Genomic DNA, 6,101 nt, shown 5'->3' on the forward strand with positions numbered 1-6,101 from the left:
TGGCTGTCCTGGAACTCACTCTGTAGACCAGGCTGGCCTCGAACTCAGAAATCTGCTTGCCTCTGCCTCCCGAGTGCTGGGATTAAAGGCGTGCACCACCACGCCCGGCCAATACAATTTTAATGAATGGAAAGATCCCCAGTTTGGAAAGAGAAAATGACGGGGTGTTTCGGTGCCCCACCCAGACTGCGCACTGCAGACTGCTTCCCCGTGTAACAGTTTTTTCCGCCGAGGTTAGCTCTGGCTCTCTGCTCAGCACACTGATTTTGCAAATGAAAAGTGGCAAAGGGTGTGGTGGCAGAAGGGATGCCCCCAGGAGCACTTTCTCTCCCCATGCAGCTACAGCTTAGGATCTGCGCTATGTTGCCTCTTTCCGAAGGCGGTCTTTGTGTTTTATTTCACTTTGAGGAGAAAGGACACACTTAGGAAATTTTGCCTGGAAGCTCAGATTCAAATTTTCAAAAGGTGGGAGTATCGCTGACTTAGGCAGGCTGCAAAGCCTTGGGTTTTGCACAACTAAAGGAGAAAAGCAAAACTCACAGCAGGTTAGAATTCTAAATATAGACGGACCTTGCTTTTCACAGAGTTCAAGGCTCCAAATGATCCAAGACAGATCGTAGGGGTAAGGGATTTGTTCGGCCATCTCCTAAGAGAGGGGAGCAGCTGGTGGAGGAGGAGAAGGAACAGGTGAGAAGGGGGAGGGGAGAAGAGAGGGAGCTCTCTTCTTGGTAACAAAAAGCCCGTTCCCCTCCCCCCTCAGAAGTGCTTGGCTTTGTGTGAGCAGACTTTCTCTAGGGAGGACCTCCAAGGGAGGCCCCTGCGGTGTCCCTGCTTAGTTTAGTAGCCTTTGGTTTAATAGTCCAGGGTTGCGCAGGGAGATGTGTGCCTGCATTGTATTAATGTTTTCAGCTTCTCTGTTCTTGTATCTTCTAGCTGAAGGACACTTACATACAGTTCCGGGAGGCTTTCCCCTCCTTCCTCTAGGCAGATAAACAAATGTCAAACACCTCCCTGGCCTGATTCACTAAAAGTTACTAAATAGCCCCCTTTGTCCTCAAAACAAAGAACCCCTAGGGCTCATTGGGATGGATCCGGATTGCAAGGGCTTGCAGCCCAGACACCTATGGGACCTACTAACCCAGCTTTTCTCTTCTTGCGATTGAGCTCCTAATTCAGGTTTTTCTGGCACTGCTGTTGTGAACAAAAGCCTATAATTAATGCTTACAGACGCGCCGCGATGGGAATCGCGGTCTTCAGGTCAAACAGGGACCCAGTAAATAGCGTCTCTTCTACTTTTCCTGCCATGGGGACTTTTACCATTTCATACAGCTGGGCGTGGAGACGCATGTCTTTAATCCCCAGCACTCCGGAGGCAGAAGGATAAATCTCTATGGATTAAATGCCATCCAGAGTTACATGATGAGACCCTGTCTCAAACAAACAAAACCAGCTTTATATCTACACAGTGCGCTCTGATCACTGTTATACCCAATTTCTCGATTTCCCTCTGGGACCTCCTATTGTTTCTGTTTTGTGGCCCACTGAGTTAGCCAGGGCTCCTTTTGAGACCACAGACTGTTTGCTACATTTCACTGGAACATCGTGAACTGCTTGGGTACACGGCTGAAGACAATGCCTGTCCGTCCCCAGAGTGCATCACAGTGGTTCTGAGTTCAGGTTGGAAGTATGGCCGCGAGGGCCTTCCTGGATCTGACAGCCCTGGTCAGCTGCATAATTTCAGGTGCAAGCGTGCTATGAAAGCACCCATCCGTGGATTTTCATTCTCTTACAAGAAGGCAAACCAAGTTAGGAAAGATTCTAAAAATCAGCACTCCCTGTGAGTGGAAGATACTAAGGAAAACCTAATCACTGAATAATGTGGACACAGGGTTGGCTGTCCATGAGACGGCACCTGCTACTTAATGAAAGCAGCACAGTAAGAGCTGCATCCGCATCATCCTGCGGGTTCCCGGCAACCAGGCGGGCTCAAGAGCAATCTGTCGTCTTTCTGCCGGCTTCAGCTATAGGGGAGAAAGGTGGTACCACACTCCTCTTCCAGTGGATGATGGTGACGTGTTCTAAGGAGATGGGTGCAGAGGCTCTTGTCAAATGAGGGAAGAGAAAACGGAAGTGGGGAGAGGAGGCGGGACTCCAGAAACCTCACTCCAACCTTCTTGGAATAATATTGCCAGACAGAAATGACTAGCGCATCCACGTTTAAAACGCAATTCCCTGCTCATATTTAAAGTCTGTCCCATTAATATTTGACAAGTCCCATTAAGACAGGATAAAATAAAATTAAAGTGAACCCCTATCAGGTTCTGCTTTTCATTCTCCACTGGAGTGGTCTAAAATGACAACGTTATACAAATCAAATCCACCCTTTTTAGCTTTAGGAACCATTAAAGCCGCTAAAACCCTCCGGGAGACTGCCTTCCCTAACTATAGCAGGCATCGAACTTTCTCTTCCTGGCAGAGGGGCGGCTCCAGCTATGTCTCTGGCTCCTAATGTCCTTGTGAGCTCTCTGGAATGTGCAGGGTCCACGCCCTGCGGGCCCGGCTCTTTGTCGCCCTACACCAGCAGGCGGCGCTGTCCCCGCGCTGCGGCCACCGCCCGGCTTCCTCCGAAGCCATTTCCGTCGCAGCGGGTGAGCTCACCGCAGCCACGCCTTGGAAGTCACCCTGGGCGATTGCTTAAGTTTCTGGACCGTCGTGCTTCTTTTACGTAACATCTCTTGATTTCTTTTTAACGTTTCAAACATTTACACGGCGTGTATTGATCATAACAGAGAATTCTACCTCTGAGCTGTATCCCCAGCCCCATTGTGCTCCCGTGGCGATTACTACTGTTTGAAAAACGTGGGCAAGGCCAAGGGGCTCAGTGAGAACTGCGCTTGCAGCTCAGGCCCTGCTCATTGAGAGTCATTCCTGGAGCACACTTGGAAACCACGACACCGCAAACAGTGGTACTTTGCCCTGCACACATGTCCCCACTCAAGTACTTAGGAGTGGAACAGCGGCCCAGCAGTAAAGAGTGCTTACTGATCTTGGAGAGGATGAGGTTTGGCTCCATAGCACCGACATTCTCACCATTCACAACTGCCTGTTACTCCGGTTCTAGGAGATCAGGTGACTTCAAGCCTCTATAAACACATAAACTCACACAGCTACATATGGGACATATAAATAAATCCTTTAAAAAAACAAAACAAAACAAAAGTGGAACATCTAATGAACAAAGTGAAAATATTTCTTAAAAAAAAAACAAAAACAAAACCAACCTGCAATTTTTGAGTTGTCATCAATTAACCTTTTTAAAGACCTCAACATTAATTCCTCTGATGCAACGAAGAAGTCATTCTATGCTGAAAATGAGAATATCTTTTTAATCTTTTTTTTTTCCCTCCGCCTTCTACAAGCGTGGCATACACAAAAACAGGAGAAAATTCAGCTGTGGCGCCATCTGCTGGACACTCGGACGTGCTGCAAGAACTTGCAGGTCGAATTAGTAAGGTGTCATGGTTGGTCATGGAAATCTCGTTTTGCCCAGGAAATAGCGTCAAGGCAGTATTTATATGCTCATCCAAAACCAAATAAATAAATAAATAAATAAATAAATAAATAAATAAATAAATAAATAAATAAATAAATAAATAACGCTACTACTAATAAAAACCCGGGAAGGTGTAGCGCATACCTTTAATTCTTGTACTCCAGAGTCAGTGGTAGACGAGCTGTGTGTTCGAGGCCAGCCTGGTCTACAAAGTGAGTTCTAGCACAACTAAGGTTACACAGAGAAACCCTGTCTTGAAAAAACCAAAGCCAAAACAAATCCCTATGCAACTGGCCCTTTGATAGAAAACTGGATTGAGACTGATGGTCACAGGAAGCCCAGGGCTACATACACTATGCGAGGCAGAATTCACTTAATTATACACCACCATGTGGAGTGCTAGCTGGAAACTAAAAGCTTGTTTTTCAGCACTGCACACAGCGTATCGGGGACAGACGTCACCTTTCCCTTGTTCTCCTGAACAGACAGATTTTGCTGAAGGAAAGAAATGTAAAAGGTGAAAGTGTGGCAAATATCGAGCTGGGAGCCTGCAGGTGATCAGATGTAGCCTGGGTGGGGTTTGGAACTCTTCATTAAGCCCTGCCTCCAGCTTTTCAAACTCTTGAGTAGGATCTGATTAACTTGAAGATTTTTCTATTTAGGCGAGGCAGGCCCTTTCCACACAAGGGTCTAAACCCATTTGCAAACACATTTATTCAGAGGCTTTCTCGCAAACATTGTTTATTTGAAATACTTCGTTCAACATCCTTGCAATTTTGTTGCAACACATTCAGAAGCCACTTGGGGAAACCCGGGAAAAGCAGAAATGTAGATCAGATTAAAAGTGGCCCACCCACCTGGGAAATCCGTGTTCCAATGCAGAAGCCTTGGTAATGGAAACAAATTAACAACACATAGCTCTGACACCCCAAGCTTCAGAGTCACCTTGAGCAAGACTAAGTTTTTATATTCTGGAATGAGCTTTTAATGGTTTTCTTGAGATGAAATAACTTCAATCGTGTGGCCTGCAGGAGCCTAGCTGATTACAAAATCCTGGGTCCGTCAGGTGACATCCATATTCAGTCAGTGTGTTCTAAGGGCTTCCTCTGCTTCTTCAATAACTAGGCCCTGCAGGGTGAGACCATCAGATCCACTGCTAGCAGCATTGGCCCTTTCAAGGAACGCTTGGAGAAGATGTGGCAGCCACCAAGAATACAGAGTGGGAAATAAATGTCTCCTCTAGCAAGGGCTGGATGGCTTGTCAGAAGATGAGCGCAAGGCTTTGTCAGTTTGCTTGGCTTTTAAAGCAATCTTTCTGTGTAGCTCAGGCTAGCCCCAAACTTGGGGTAACATTGCTTCAGTTTCCTTAGCACTAGAGTAACTTGTCTAACCATAAATTATGCACAGATGCTCTTCTATATCGAGTTTCCATTCTGCTTATCATATAGGGAACAATAAATGCATAGCAGCCATGAAAATGGCTGGGTCTGTGTCCCCGGAGGAAAAGGAGGGAGTAGTTAGAGAGGCAGCTAGGGAAACTGAAAGGGGAAAGGTTATCCTGAGAGTCAGGGACCCTCAGAAAACGGGCGCCGTCTCAGCTGATAGCAAGAAGCTATAGAAGGAACCGAAACCCTCAGGGGCCTTCCACTTCGGGCTGCCTGGGTGCTTTCTACATATGGGAATAAATACAATTATTAAATACATATTGCTATAAATAGTGTCCCAGACTTGAGGGCATGGTACACTTCCTGGAATAATAATGTAGATAACTGAAAAAAAAATGTGAGGTACTTTTAATTTTCTTTACCCCTGTGCCCTTTGTTGTTGCTTTGTGGAGTAGGGCTTCAAACCTAGAGCCACCTCACAGGCCCAGCAAGCACCAAATCCCTGAGCTCTAGCTCCAAGTGGAGGGGACCTTTAAAAATATTTATTACGGGGCAGTGGTGGTACACACCTTTAATCCCAGCTCTTGGGAGGCAGAGACAGGAGGATTTCTGAGTTTGAGGCCAGCCTAGTCTACAGAGTGAGTTCCAGAACAGCCAGGGCTACACAGAGAAACCCTGTCACGAAAAACAAAAACAAGACAAAAAAAATTATTTTATTATTTATTCATGTGTCAGGATTCCTAGAACTGGAGTTACAGACAGTTGTGAGTCGCCATGTGGGTGCTGGGAGTCAAACCAACCCAGATCCTTTAGAAGAGCATCCAGTGCTCTTAACTGCTGAACCATCTCCTCAGCCTCAGGCATGGTTCTTGATTACAGGACAGGTTTGAAGAAGGCTTGTCTGCTGTGTTGTGGAATAAAAACGGAGGCGCCATTTCAGTCCCTGTGAGGAGAGAGGGGATTCAAAAGCTTCCAGTTTGGGGCTGATCAGAACAAAGCCAAATGCCATCTGATTGGAAAGAAACCCTGATATCTTAGAAGTGGGAGCTGATTGTCTGTGGTTGTTTTCCCGAATGTAGCTGGCAAAAACCAGGCCTAGTGGGACAGGCTCCTAATCACAGTTACTAGGGAAACTGAGGCAGTATCGTGGGGCATCTACCAGA

Source organism: Mus pahari, chromosome 17 (genome assembly GCF_900095145.1).
Source record: "Mus pahari chromosome 17, PAHARI_EIJ_v1.1, whole genome shotgun sequence".
In the NCBI taxonomy this organism is placed as follows: domain Eukaryota; kingdom Metazoa; phylum Chordata; class Mammalia; order Rodentia; family Muridae; genus Mus; species Mus pahari.